The 15,918-nt window shown below is 40.0% G+C and overlaps 2 non-coding genes across 2 annotated transcripts; both read right to left on the bottom strand.

Moving 5' to 3' along the window:
* Positions 1-2,251: 2,251 nt before the first annotated feature.
* LOC141593507 (small nucleolar RNA R71) lies at positions 2,252-2,358 on the bottom strand. The gene has a single exon (XR_012521586.1). It is a non-coding gene; the product is annotated as a small nucleolar RNA R71 (small nucleolar RNA).
* Positions 2,359-15,494: 13,136 nt separating this feature from the next.
* On the bottom strand, positions 15,495-15,601 carry LOC141593268 (small nucleolar RNA R71). The gene has a single exon (XR_012521368.1). It is a non-coding gene; the product is annotated as a small nucleolar RNA R71 (small nucleolar RNA).
* Positions 15,602-15,918: the final 317 nt, after the last annotated feature.

Here is a 15,918-nt window from a genome sequence, read left to right as displayed (position 1 = left end):
GAGAGACAAGACTAGAAGGCCTTTGTACATATCATAGTAGAAGAGCAATGTTGAGAAAAGGATCCTTGAGTCCCCGAGGAAATCCCCAAGGAATTTATGAAGAAAAGGGAAGAAAAGAAGAAGAATTGAAGCTGACCAACAATCCGAATGGATTGTACCAAAGCCGCCCGTCCGTCCAGCCCAATCCGAGCGTCCCACCTTGGAATCCGCTCGGATTCCCCCAGCACAATCCGAGCGTCCCTCTCTTGAATCCGCTCGGATTCCTCAGCCCAAATCCGGCCGTCCCGACTCGATCCGCACGGATTTCAAGATGACAAAGACGTTTTTCATTCTTCAAGCTACGAAAAGAGAAGCCCTTCTCTCAGAAAATACCGGCTTTTCCTTGCTCAACTTAAAAAGTGTAATTACTAGTTTAGCCCTTAGTTAACCCTAATGCATCCTCCCTAATTTTCACTATAAATACCCCATTAGGCTAATTAGAGGAGCATGTTCTTCTTATCAATAATTAGTGTAGTTAATATCAATCAAATCTCTCTTTAATATTGTAATCAAGTATTAATCCAAGTTTTAGTTCTTTAATCTCTCTCTTGTTCTTCCTTTATTTTGGGTAATTGAAGATTATTTGGGTTATTTTGGGAGATTGACAACCTCTCAATCTAGGATTCAAGTACTTCTATTATTCTTGCTTTATTATTGGAATCATTAGTAGGTACAATCTCTTAATCCCTTTTTAATTATTGTTAATTACTTTCATTTATTCATCATGTTTCATTATGTTAGTATGATTGACAACCTTTCTAGCATGATCAATATGATGATGAGTGAGTAGTCTCTTAGCTAGGGTTTAATGGGTGATTAGGGGAAACCAACATGGGGAATGATTCATGCTTAAATTAATATGCTTTCATATCTTATTTGCTTGCTTGTTTTGATCTTAATACATGCACATGTTATATTTGATGAAATGCTAAGCCTATGAATCCTTGCATTTACTATCATCTTCTATCCTTTCAACTTGACTTGTAAGACATAACCCAACTCGAGTCTTGTTAGACCATGCATGTGTTGAGTAGGAAAGATTAAGTCGACTTGTAGGTGTTGTACAATCTAATCGATTCGGCTCCGGGACCCAAACTTTCCTAGGATTGTAAGATATAACCCAACTCAATCCATCACAACAATAATTGCTTGCTTATAATTTGAGAACATGTTTGTATGATCATATCCCATGATTCCCCTATGAACCCATGACACCCTAGTGCCTTTAATCAATTGTTTACACCCCTTATTTTATTCATCTTGCTAGTTTATTTTCATTGTTATTTTAGTTTAGTAACCTTCTACATCAACCCAATTTGTGACACCCCTAGACACTACTAGTTACAATTGAATTCTCATTTCAATACCCGTCCCTTGGGATCCGACCTTTACTTGCCTCTTTACTAATTGTAGAGTTGTTTGTGGAGTATAAATTGTGTTTTGTATCGACCATTGACCAACGACCACATATGCTTAATTGTGAACACGAAATGGCCTCGATAAAAAATGGCGCCGTTGCCGGGGACGGTGTTTAATTGATTTAAGATTTCTTTTATTGTTATTAGTTGTGTCTTTTTCACCTTGGGGAAGTAAAACTCCTCAAGGTTTGTTCTAATTGTTTTCGAGTTGTTTGATATTTTGCATGTCTAGAAGGTTACAAAGAGATTTGTTACCTTTTGACCGTGAAATCGAAAGAACCTTGACGAATAATAGGAGACTTGTTAGGAGGAATTTGGGAGGTTTTGGTGAAGTTGTTCAACCCACTAGTGAGTTTGTCAATCCTTTCGCAATAGAAGGAGAAGAGAACCCATTAAACAATACCACACAAAATCCACCTACAATGCCTAAATTCTCGTCACACTCTATACCCACCGAGGAGGATCTACCAAATGGTACTCCTACCCCGCAACATCTCACCGGTAATTTTATTGCCAAGTCCGCCTTCATCCAACTAGTTGAGAGGAGCCAATTCGGGGGAATGCCTAGTGAGGACCCTCATTCTCATATGGAAACCTTTTGCGATTATTGTGAAGCTATCTCTCAAACGGGCGTGACTCAAGACCAAATAAGATGGGTCTTATTTCCTTTTTCGTTAATCGGCACCGCAAAGCAATGGTTGAAGGGCCTTGATAAGGCCACCCTTGGAATAGATTCTTGGAAGAAGCTAGCTCTAGCTTTCTACAAAAAATTCTACCCACCGGAGAAGACTAACATGCTAAGAGCTCAAATTACGGGTTTTAAGCAAAGGGATGAAGAATCTTTGTATGAAGCTTGGGAGCGGTTCAAAGGTATTTGTCGCTCATGTCCTCACCATGGACTTAGCGAATGGTTTTTAGTGCAACAATTTTGGAATGGTTTATATGAAGATTCAAGGAACATTCTCAATATGGGATCAAATGGAATGTTCACCGAAGTTGATGACAATCAAACATGGAACAAGATTGAGGAAATGGCGGTCCATAATTCACAATATAGTAGACCTCGCAAGGCTACTAGAGGAGGAAAGTATGAAGTGGACTCCGTTACTCAATTGGGTGCTCAACTTAGTGCTCACATTGACACAATCAACTTGAAGTTTGAACAAGCTATAGCTAGACTTGAGGAAAACTCAAAAACATCAAAGCATCATGTCAATGCCATGACGGCATCCTCATCAATCCCAAGCGGGATATGTGAGAATTGTGGAACTTTGGGTCATGACTCAAGTGAGTGTAGGGGAACAACCGAACAAGTTAATGCTTTCCAAGCTTACAAAAGTGGTACCCCTTATTCAAATTTTTACAATGAAAACACCAAGTTCCATCCAAATCTCTCATACAAAAGCCAAAATGTTCAAAACCCTCAAACAACATACACTCCACCACCCATGAGAAATCAAAATCAAAGACCCTTTTACAATCAAAACCAAGGTTACCAAAATCAAAATCCATACAATCACCAAAATGACCAAGGTTTTGATGTCCAAAAAGCGGTCCTCCAAATGCAAAAGAATCAACAAGAATTTTTCACTCAAATGCAAAACGATAGCCAAGCAAAAGACACCACCATCAACAACATTCTAGCTCACACCAAGATGTTGGAAACACAATTGACTCAACTAGCATCTTCAAGCTCACAAAGACAAAAGGGGCAATTACCACCTCAAAGTAATCCCCTAGACATGAAACGGTTAGTGCCATTCACTTGAGAAGTGGTACAAGATATGAAGCACCGAAGGAGCAAGTTGAGAATGAAGTTGTGAAAGCTAGTGAAAAGGAAGAAATGGTGCAAAGTCCCAAAGAAGGGGAATCATCAAAGGAAGAAAGTTCAAAGAAAAATGAAGACAAAGCCAAAGAAAAGGAGCCCATTGTGATTAGACTTCCTTTTCCAAGTCGTCAAGCCAAGCCCAAATTTGATGATCAACTTGGAAAGTTCATGGAAATTGTGAAGAACTTAGAAGTCTCAATTCCTTTCACGGAATTAATCAATCACGTACCGGCCTATGCAAAGTACATGAAAGATATCCTCACAAAGAAGAAGTCGATCCGGAAACTTGAGACTATCGCCTTCACTAAGGTGAGTAGTGCAATACTTCAAGGGAGTTCACCTCCAAAGTTAAAGGATCCGGGAAGCTTCTCAATACCGTGTACCATTGGCGACACGACGATCAACAAAGCCTTATGTGATCTAGGGGCTAGTGTGAGTGTCATGCCGTACTCGGTGAGTAAAAGGTTGGGAATGGGAGAGCTTAAATGCACCAATATCACTCTTCAAATGGCCGATAGATCGACGAAGACACCATTAGGGATATGGGAAGATGTCCCCGTGCGAATTGGGAAGTTTTTCATCCCGATGGACTTTGTCATTGTTGATATGGAGGAAGATTCCAACATTCCAATCATCTTAGGAAGACCTTTCCTACACACCGCGGGTGCGGTAATTGATGTGAAACATGGAGAGCTCACTCTAGAAGTGGGAGATGAAAGCATAACTTTTAATCTTGACAAGACCATGAGAGCTCCTCGTTTGCATGAGCCATGTTTCATGATTGATCATTATAGCCGAAAAGATGAAAGGAAGAAATCGGAACTCCAATGGAGGAAGAAAATTGAAGATGCTCCATTCAAAGAGCAAGTGAATTGTGACAAGAAGAGCTTGCAAAGCTCATCAAAATCAACCAAGGAAGAAGGGGATGGCCTCATTGGCCAAGAGAAGAAATTGGGAGAGTTGTCTCCATCTAAGCAAGAGATTTTCAATGATCAACTCAATGAAGTTTGTGGTCTTTGGGACGACGAATTTGAAGGGATCTTTAATCCCTACATTGGGCATGCCATCGATCATGATCAACAACAAGGGCCACGGTCTATTGAGGACCTCTACCATAACAATGAACAAGCTTTTGATTACTTCTTCAAGGTGTTGAGCAACATCAACAACACCTTGAACATGCCCCCTTGACATCTCATCAAGAATGAGAGTTTGGTGGAGTCCTCCCTAAACCACCACTTGTAAATATTTCTAACTCCCTAACTTACTTTTCAATTTTTGTATTGCATTTTTGTCATTTTTGGATTTTTATTTACTTTGATCAAAATAATTGTCATGTAAGAGAGAAGTGAGGGAGGGACTAATGATTTCAATTGATGTGTAGTGCTTTACCTTAGTGTGGGGATGGCAATTGCCTAGGCTATTCATGCCTTAGTAGTGCCCCCACAATGAAGAACACAAGAAATGAAGAAGAATGGAAGAATGGTAAAGGGAAATGCATTGTGCACGAATGAAGTGAATCCGGGTACAACAGAGAAGAATCCGAGCGGATTCCTGAGAATCCGCCCGTCTGCAAAAATCCGAGCGTCCTGCTGAGAAGACGCCCGTCTGGGCCGAGCTGAAATTGCAAATTTCTTGATCGTTGAAGAATCCGAGCGTATTTCGGAAAGACGCCCGTCTCACGAAATCCGTCCGTCTTTTATACAAGACGCCCGTCTCGAAGTCAAGAAAACAAAGAAAAATCTCGGACTGAAATCCGTCCGTCCCGCCTGAATCCGCCCGTCCCTCAAAAGAATCCGAGCGGATTCCCCAGAATCCGCCCGTCTCTAGGCGGGATTTTGAAAATTTTGAAGCTGCAGAATCCGCACGGATTGCGCCCAATCCGCACGGATTGTCCCTGCGTTCTGAAATTGTCGACTTCTTTATAACCCACCCCACCTTCATTCATTCATTCATTCACTCACAAACACTACCCTAAACATCAAAACCCCCATCCTCTCCATCACAAAAACAAAAACCCTCAACAAAATCCACCAAAATAAAATCAAACCATCCTTCAAACAACAAATCAATCACTCCATCTTCAATAACAATCAAAACCAAGAACAAATTCTTCAACCTTTGAATCGATTTTTGATTTCATAAAGGCAAAGCCTTTCACCTTCAAATCGATTTGGGCATTCTACAAATTGAAGATTTTTGATTCTTTTCTTGGTTAGTTCATAAAATGGCAAGGACAAAGGGTGCAACAAAGGCAACAAAGGCACCAAAAGCAAAGGCTCTCTCTCAAAGGCAAAAAGCTCTCCAAACAAAGAAAGCTTTGGCAATGGTGGTAGCAACACCAAACTTGGAAGTGCAACAACAACAACAAACTTCTATGGGAGCATCACCTTCTACTCCGGTAATCGATCAACTCTTGCATTATCCGGAGGTAACTTTTATTTCCGATACCCATAGAAAGACATTTGCCAAGTTTGCTATGAAATCAATTCAATCCACCAAATTCATATGTAAAGATGCTTTGGAGAAATTGGGTGTTCTTGAACAAACAAAAGCCTTTTTCAATGCCATGGGTTTGAAGAAATTGTTTGAAACAAAGGAAGTAACATACCCCTCCCTTGTCTTGGAATTCTTAAGTTCTTTAAAAGTGACAAAAGTTGAGAATAGGGAAAATCTTGAGTTTCGTCTAGCTAACACTAGTAGACGCATTCCCTTTTCGGAATTGGGTGAAATTTTGGGTCTTAGCGATGAAGAGAAATATTATAAGCAATATGGGAAGTATGACCCCGAGCCTCTTTGGGAGGCAATCTCCGGGAAGAAATTTGATGATTTTCATGCTTGTCGTGCTCTTTTGGTCCATCATCCGGGCATAAGAGTATGGCACAAAGTTGTGGGAAATACCATAATTGCTAGGAAAGACACCAATCATTTCACAAGACTTGATTTTATTCTCCTTGAATCGGCTTTGAATATTGGAAGAATTCATACCAAGCCTTACAATTCTTTGAGGCTATTGGTTGATAGATGGCTCCATGTAGATAGTGGGAAGAAGGGTACAACCGTTATTGTTAATGGCGGCCTAGTCACGGTCCTAGCCAAGCACTTTGATCCTAATTTCAATAAGGATAGCAAGTACAAGGCTAAGGAAGGTGGCCATCTTATTGATATGTCTATCATGATTAACAAGTTCAAGTGGGTTGCTCACAATCCCCTTGACACCAAGTATGGGTGGCTTACTAGTGAGGCTCGATCATTCACTTTACCCGCGAAGATTTGTCGACTAAGTGTCCACCGGACCAACTATTTACTTCCCCTATCCGAAGAAGCCGAGTACATCATTCAACAACAAAATGGTGATCATGAAACTCCCTCCTCTTCCATTGTTATACCGCCTTACCCCTTTGTGTATGAAGAGTTCAAACCGCAAGGAGTTGAAATTGGGAAAGACTATGTCACTCTTCTTATGCAAGCCATGCACAAGCAAGCTTATGAAGATCGGAAGAATGCATATTTGGCTCAATATCCTCCCCTCTTACATCTAGCTAGGCAAGGACTCCTTGATCCATCTTGTCCTTTGCCTAGTTGGGCGGATAAAGAAGCCTTGTTTCCGGGTGCATCTAGGGACGTGGTGGAAGACAATGAGGTTGTTGGAAATGGTGAAGAAATTGATGATAATATTGAGGAAGAAGCAAGTGGAGATGAAGAAAGAGATGGTGAAGATAATGATGAGCAAGATGATGGAGAAAGTGATGAAGAAAGTGCCAAGGAAAGTGGCAATGTGACCACTTCTCATGAGGGAAGTGATGATGATGATAGCATGATGGAAGACTAGCCTTGGAGACTCCTACACTCCCATGGTTTGTCTATATCTCTTTGTATTTTATTTCATTTTGATCATTGTTGGTTTAGTCCTAGCAACATCAAAGGACTCACACCTCGGTATCATTGAGGTGTTCTTTATTGTTCCCATTTTTGAAAATCCAAAATGACAATCTAGTTTCAAGCATAGCATAGTGTGTGCATGAACTATACCCATCTTTGACATTAGCAATAGTGTCTTATTTGGTTTGGGGAAGTTAATGCATACACAACGGGAGGTAATCTAAATTATCCTCTCCGTCATAACAAAAACCATGCATCATGTAGTGTAGCTTAGTGTAGAATTGCATTTAATATAGAAATCATGCATCATTTTTGCATAATTTCCATCATTTTGGCCATTGAGGACAATGCCCATATTAGTGTGGGGATGGGAATTCTAACACTTAACTTTTATTCAAAAACCCATAAAAATTGAAAAATTTCAAAAATCATAAAAATTGAAAAAATTGAAAAACCAAAAACAAGTTCATTTCCTTTGTATATATTGTCTTGTATATATTGTGTTTGTTTTATCCTTGTTCACTTTGATTGACTACGCCACATCCGAGACGTGAGGATATTGAAGACCGCATGGTATGATCTTTCCAATCTCCTTTTTCCTCTTTATGTTAATGACTATGTGGCTTTATTTTGATTGATGCGGTAAAACAATGTGAACTTAGGATTGCATTTAGTTTATATGCCATATTAGTTGGTAGAATCATTTGCATTAGGATGTTTATATGTTAGTTGCATCATGGCATGTAGTTTGCATGTTAGAAAAATTTTGCGAAACCGTCTACTTGGGAAGCTTGACAAGTGTATATAGGCCCTAGTAGATGCTTCTTGTTCTTAAGACTTTGCTTGTTAGAATACTTGTAAAACACCCTAGGATGTGTCATGCTAGTATCCTTTGACCCATGGTTTAAGGCCTAGTCAAGAGTACCTTGTGGTGTGATAACTCCTTGGCTACCGTTTATTCCAAGGTGACCCTTGAAACCATGCATACTTCTATCATTCATCCATGTTCTACCACATTTTTGTCATCAAAAGGGAATGGGCACAAAAAGAAATCAATTTGAGTTCAATGAAATGAAAAGTGAAAGAAAGTTTGCAAAAAATCAAATGAAAAGAGGAGCAAAAATAGAACTCCTAAAAGCTTCAAATACAAGGCACCCTCGTTACTAATTGGGGTGACTTTGAAAATGTTCAAAAAGAAATGCAAAAAGTTGTCAAGTATTGAAATGCCAAAAATCAAAAGAAATGGCAAGAAAGTGTTCTCAAATGTCAAATGCCAATGAAATTGGGGAAAAAAAAACAATAATGAAAGCAAACTCCCAAAGTGAAACTCAAACATCTATTGATCCCTTTATCCATCATATCCATTTTTGTGCATGGTAGAGAGGGGACGACCCTTCTTCTTGTCTAGGCAAGAGGGGGAATTCCGCGATCCTCCAGTGTTTCTAACACCATAGGGAGTCTACTCTTGACAAAACCATTTAACGATTGAGGACAAAGGTACCCTAGCTTGACACATTTTGGAGGTGATTTATTGGTATCCTTCTAGGCTTAGTAGTTTGAACAAATTGCATCTATGAAGGATTGTGTACCCTTGAATTGCTTCCCTTGTAGATAATTTCCGCCACTTAGATGAGGAAAGTGGCTATTCTTTTGTAGATGCATCCATTACTTGATTTTATGTGCTTTAATGTTTGGATGTGTCGCCATTTTGGCAAGACCCACCTTGCCTTGCAAGAAGGCATCCTACCTCATGGTTGTCTTGTTGTGAGTTGAAGGGGCGGAGTGAGACCCGCTAATTGTCTCATATCGGCTATTATTATTAGGTTAGGTTAGTATTGGTCCTAGTCTTTGTCACCTCTTTACTCGGGACGAGCAAAGGTTTGGTTTGGGGATATTTGATGTGACCATAATTGGCGCATATTTAGCCCCCGAATTACCATTGTTTCCATGCTTTTTAGTGCCTATTTGGGTCATTTCTTATCTTTAGTTCTTTGTTTTGCATATTCTTTGAGATTTTGATCCCTTGGTAGGAAAGGAGTAAGAATCTTGCATTTTCATGGCAAAACGAGGCTAAATTGATTGTATTCAATGACCAAGCATCAAGGAGAGACAAGACTAGAAGGCCTTTGTACATATCATACTAGAAGAGCAATGTTGAGAAAAGGATCCTTGAGTCCCCGAGGAAATCCCCAAGGAATTTATGAAGAAAAGGGAAGAAAAGAAGAAGAATTGAAGCTGACCAACAATCCGAACGGATTGTACCAAATCCGCCCGTCCGTCCAGCCCAATCCGAGCGTCCCACCTTGAATCCGCTCGGATTCCCCAAAGACAATCCGAGCGTCCCTCTCTTGAATCCGCTCGGATTCCTCAGCCCAAATCCGGCCGTCCCGACTCGATCCGCACGGATTTCAGACAACGTTTTTCATTCTTCAAGCTACGAAAAGAGAAGCCCTTCTCTCAGAAAATACCGGCTTTTCCTTGCTCAACTTAAAAAGTGTAATTACTAGTTTAGCCCTTAGTTAACCCTAATGCATCCTCCCTAATTTTCACTATAAATACCCCATTAGGCTAATTAGAGGAGCATGTTCTTCTTATCAATAATTAGTGTAGTTAATATCAATCAAATCTCTCTTTAATATTGTAATCAAGTATTAATCAAGTTTTAATCCAAGTTTTAGTTCTTTAATCTCTCTCTTGTTCTTCCTTTATTTTGGGTAATTGAAGATTATTTGGGTTATTTTGGGAGATTGACAACCTCTCAATCTAGGATTCAAGTACTTCTATTATTCTTGCTTTATTATTGGAATCATTAGTAGGTATAATCTCTTAATCCCTTTTTAATTATTGTTAATTACTTTCATTTATTCATCATGTTTCATTATGTTAGTATGATTGACAACCTTTCTAGCATGATCAATATGATGATGAGTGAGTAGTCTCTTAGCTAGGGTTTAATGGGTGATTAGGGGAAACCAACATGGGGAATGATTCATGCTTAAATTAATATGCTTTCATATCTTATTTGCTTGCTTGTTTTGATCTTAATACATGCACATGTTATATTTGATGAAATGCTAAGCCTATGAATCCTTGCATTTACTATCATCTTCTATCCTTTCAACTTGACTTGTAAGACATAACCCAACTCGAGTCTTGTTAGACCATGCATGTGTTGAGTAGGAAAGATTAAGTCGACTTGTAGGTGTTGTACAATCTAATCGATTCGGCTCCAGGACCCAAACTTTCCTAGGATTGTAAGATATAACCCAACTCAATCCATCACAACAATAATTGCTTGCTTATAATTTGAGAACATGTTTGTATGATCATATCCCATGATTCCCCTATGAACCCATGACACCCTAGTGCCTTTAATCAATTGTTTACACCCCTTATTTTATTCATCTTGCTAGTTTATTTTCATTGTTATTTTAGTTTAGTAACCTTCTACATCAACCCAATTTGTGACACCCCTAGACACTACTAGTTACAATAGAATTCTCATTTCAATACCCGTCCCTTGGGATCCGACCTTTACTTGCCTCTTTACTAATTGTAGAGTTGTTTGTGGAGTATAAATTGTGTTTTGTATCGACCATTGACCAACGACCACATATGCTTAATTGTGAACACGAAATGGCCTCGATCAACTCCACAGTTAAGCGTGCTTGGCTGAGAGTAGTCTTAGGATGGGTGACCTCCTGGGAAGGTTCCCGGGATGCGTATGAGTGAGGACAAAATGCTTTATAAAGGACCCGTGTTGATCTGTGGGTCATGTACACAGCCTGGTGAGCTATCATAAGTAACGGCTCCCGACCCGGTTTGGGCTGGGGTGTTACAGTGCCTTCTTTGACGACTTTGTCGATGATGTTAGCCCGAATGTGGTGAGGCCACCGAAGAGGAGGAGCTTGGGTCCCAAAGAGATGGTGAGCCGTGTATGGGCTCGGCTTAGGCCGAGTATGGGGTCTTGCAAGAGACCGCATGCCGTCGCCGTTGTAGATCCGTTGAGGATCCGTTCCGAAGAGGAAGTCCATGCTAGGCGGGCTAACAAGAAGAACAAGGGGAAGATGTATCCCGAGGGAAAAGGCAAGGGTAATGGAAGAATGAAGACCTCCATTACCCACTTTATTATTATGTTGTATTAGTGTTTGTGTGTTTTTATTATGTTGTACTAGCTATGTATTATGTGTTTTTTTTTTATAGTATTACTATGTAAGATGTCTTGGTCGACACTCTAGCTTGGCAAGTGGTGGACTTGCTTAGCTTTATTTGTTGTCAAGTTTGTAATCCTTCTCATTATTAATTAAATAAGAGGATTGCTTGTGTAAAAAAAGAGTTGTGAATGCTTTTTGTCTCTTCCATCCATTTCGTAAAGGCAATTCGGTTTGAATTATCCTAAACATTGCACATGTGAAGGGGATTTTTGTGGGAAGGGAGAAAGGTCTTTGTTTTTTTTGTGGAAAAGGGAGTGCTTCCCTTTTTAGGAATTTGTATAGGTGATTGTTTTTTGTGTGGGGGGATGGTTATATCCTTCTTGTGTAAGAAAGGATTGCCTACGTGTCCACCTGAAGAGGTGAAATCAAACCATGCTCGTAGTTCAAATGTTTTGTTAATTTGGTTTGGGTGTTGTGGTTGTACCCTTCTTATGTGAGAAGGATTGCCTACGTATCCACCTGAAGTGGTGAAATCAAACCATGCTCGTAGTTTAGGTGTTTGTTTGAGTGCAAATGGATGTTGCCTTTGACATATCAAAGGTTGTTTGAAACATGGAAAGGTGCCGTAACTTAGACTCGATAAAACATGCAATTTCAAATCAGAATGTTTTGAGGAATTGACTTGAAAGGGGGATTGTGGTCACTAGTTCTGAAACTAGGGGAAGGTTTGTTGGTTGCTAAGGTTCAAGGGTAGTATTTCTTGAGTTGGTCTAGGTTGGTCGGGTTTGTGAAATCCTCCCCGTCTAGGTCACATAGTCTCACTGCGCCCCCCAAAAGTATTTTCTTGACCAGGTATGGTCCGGCCTAATTGGGTTTGAATTCCCCCCTCGGATCGACAAGTAATGGTGCTCGAACCGACTTGAGGATCAAGCTGCCTTCTTGTATGTTTTAGGGTTTGACTGTTTTTGTTGAACGCCCGTTGTATACGTCGCTGGTATTGCTGGACGTTGTGTAAGGTGTTGAGTCGCCGTTTGTCTAGGAGTGTGAGTTGTTCGAACCTTCGACGGGTCCATTCCGCCTCAGGGACTTGACTTTCAAGTAGAATGCGTAGAGATGGGACCTCCAACTCTAGTGGTTGTACTGCCTCCATACTGTATGCTAGGTAGAAGGGCGTTGCTCCTGTTGGTGTTCGAATGGAGGTTCGGTATCCCCAGAGTGCGAATGGGAGTTTTGTCGGCCAATCGCGGTAATTGTCCTACATCTTTTTAATGATGGTGACGAGAGTTTTGTTTGCTGCCTCTACCGCTCCGTTGGTCTGGGGACGATAGGGGGATGCTCGGTGTCATTTGATTTTGTATTTGTCCGGCAAGGCTTGTGCTTCCGCCTGGAAGTGGGAGCCTTGGTCGCTCATGATTTCATGGGGTACCCCATATCTGCAGATGATGTTGTCTTGGATGAACTTGGCCACTTGTTTGGCGGTCAAGACTGCATGTGATTGTGCTTCCACCCATTTGGTGAAGTAGTCAATTGCGATGAGGACAAAGCAGTGTCCCTTGGTGCCTATCGGGTTGCCTTTTCCGATGATGTCGATGCCCCAGGTCGAGAAAGGCCAGGGTGATGTCATGGTTTATAAAAGGGATGATGGTATGTGTTGTATGTTGCCAAAGATTTGGCAATTGTGGCAATAATTGACGTAGTTTCTCCAATGAGCTTCCATGGTTGTCCAATAGTAGCCTAACTGATGTGACTCATATTTGAGCACATTTAGTCCCCGAATTAACCTCGTTCCTATGCTTTATAGTACATAATTGGGTCATTTACTATCTTTAGTTTCCCATTTTGCATATTCTTTGAGGTTTTGTCTCCTTGGTAGGAAAGGAGTGCTAACTTTGCATTTACATGGCGAAATGGAGCTAAATTGATCGCATCTAATGACCAAGCATCAAAGAGAAGACATCACTAGAAGGCCTATGTAGATAATAAAGTGAAATGGACAATGATGAAAAGATCCTTGCATCCCCAGAACGATCCTCGTGGATTATGAAAGATGAAAAGAAGAGAAGCAGTCTGCCGTGGGATCCGAGCGGAACACAGACGATCCGAGCGTCTTCCTTCACCACCATCCGAGCGTCCGGCATCCAAGACGCTCGTCTTGCAGCTAAATGATCCGAGCGTCTCCCAGACAGCCCGCTCGAATCACAGTCCAGAGAACCCGTGCCACTTCCCAAGACGCACGGATCGTGCCAAGACTAGTAAAACGGAGATGCTCATTTTCTTCGAGAGGAGCATTTCCTCAACTTTTCTTAAGGACTTATTAGTCATTTAAGCCCATAGTAACCCTAATCCTTGTACCTAATCTTTACTATAAATACCCCATTGTACTACTTAGATTAGCAAGCTCTCTTAATACTTTCTTAATCAAGTTTTAATCATTCCTTAATCTTGTAATCAACTCTTGATCTAGTCTTAATACAAATCTCAATACTTAATCTTTCCTTAATTTCTCTATTGTTCATCATTTATTTTGGGTAATTAAAAAATTATTTGGGTTTATTTGGAGGATTGACAACCTTCCATCAATCATCAAGTACTTCTATTATTATTTGCTTTATTATTTGGAATCATCTTCATAGGTATAATTCTCTTTTAACCTTGTTTAATTATTGTTAATCATTTTCATTTATTCATCATGTTTTGCTTTGCTAGTATGATTGACAACCTTCTTAGCATGTTAAACTTGATAATGAGTGAGTAGTTTCCTTAACTAGTGTTAATGGGCAATTAGGGGAAACCAACATGGGAATTGATTCATGCTTAATCTAATATATTTTCATAATTAATTTGCTTGCTTGTTGTGATTTCAACTTATGCACATGTTATGTTTGATGAAATGCGAGCCTATGAATCCTTGCATTTTTTACCCATCACTTATCTTTTTAATGAGACGTGTAAGATTATACACCAACTCGAGTATCATTAGACCATGCATATAGTTGGATAGGAAGGAATAAGTCGACTTGTAGGTGTTGTACAATCTAATCGATTCGGCTCCGGGACCCAAACCTTCTTAGGGATTTTAAGCTTATACACCAACTCGATCCCATCACAACAATAAGTGCTTGCATCTAGTAGAGAACATGTTTGTATGATCAACTCCCATGAATCCTCTATGAACCCATGACACCCTAGTGCTTTTAATCAATTGTTTACATCTTATTTTAATCACTTTCTTGTTTTTATTACCTTGCTTTTATATTGTTGATTAGTTTAGTTGATCTCCTATCTCAACCCAAATTGTGACACCCTAAGACACAACCATTTCCAATTGAAAATCCTACATCAATACCCGTCCCTTGGGATCCGACCTTTACTTGCCTCTTTACTAAGAGTAGTTTGTAAAGTTATAATTATTGTTTTGGTTAGGTAGCTTTCGACGACGAGTTATAACCGACACCAAAAATGGCGCCGTTGCCGGGGAGGGTGTTAACTTGATTTGATTTTAATTAATTGTTTTTAGTTGTGTCTTTCTTTACCTTGGGGAAGTTAATCTCCTCAATGTTGTTCTAATTGTTTTCGAGTTGTTTGATATTTTGCATGACTAGGAGATCACAAGGTAATCTTTTACCTATTGATCTTGAAATTGAAAGAACTTTAACCAACAATAGAAGACTTGCTAGACGTACTTTGAGAGGTATTGGAGAAATTGTGGACATTCAACCAAATAACATTGAGTTTACCAACCCTTTTGCAAGAGAAGGAGAGGATAACCCAATACAAAACACACCACAAAATCAACCCACAATGCCTAAATTCTCATCACATTCCGTACCAACCGAGGAGAAACTACCAAATGATACTCCTACACCACAACATTTAACCGGTAATTTCATTGCCAAATCCGCATTCATACAATTAGTTGAGAGAAGTCAATTTGGGGGAATGCCTAGTGAAGACCCTCACTCACATATGGAGACTTTTTGTGACTATTGTGATGCGATTTCTCAAACCGGAGTTACTCAAGACCAAATCCGATGAGTCTTATTTCCTTTTTCTTTGATTGGTACCGCGAAACAATGGTTGAAAAGCCTAGACAAGGCTACTCTTGGTATTGATTCTTGGAAGAAATTGGCACTTGCTTTCTACAAGAAATTCTATCCTCCAGAAAAGACTAACATGTTGAGAGCCCAAATCACCGGGTTCAAACAAAGGGATGAAGAATCATTGTATGAAGCATGGGAGAGATTCAAGGACACTTGTCGATCTTGTCCACACCACGGACTTAGCGAGTGGTTCCTTGTACAACAATTTTGGAATGGTCTATATGAAGACTCCCGAAACATTCTCAATATGGGATCCAATGGTATGTTCACCGAAGTTGATGACAATCAAACATGGAACAAAATTGAAGAAATGGCGGTCCATAACTCGCAATATAGTAGGCCTCGGAAGGCTACTAGAGGAAGAAAGCATGAGGTGGATTACATTACTCAATTAGGTGCTCAACTAAGTGCTCACATTGACACCATTAATTTGAAGTTTGAGAAGGCCATGGCTAAACTTGAAGAGGCCTCCAAATCACCCAAGCAACATGTTAATG

The sequence above is a fragment of the Silene latifolia genome, chromosome 7, assembly GCF_048544455.1.
Source record: "Silene latifolia isolate original U9 population chromosome 7, ASM4854445v1, whole genome shotgun sequence".
Classification (NCBI taxonomy): Eukaryota; Viridiplantae; Streptophyta; class Magnoliopsida; order Caryophyllales; family Caryophyllaceae; genus Silene; species Silene latifolia.
Note: the sequence above shows the minus strand (reverse complement) of the source record. Positions and strands in the feature narration are given on the sequence as shown.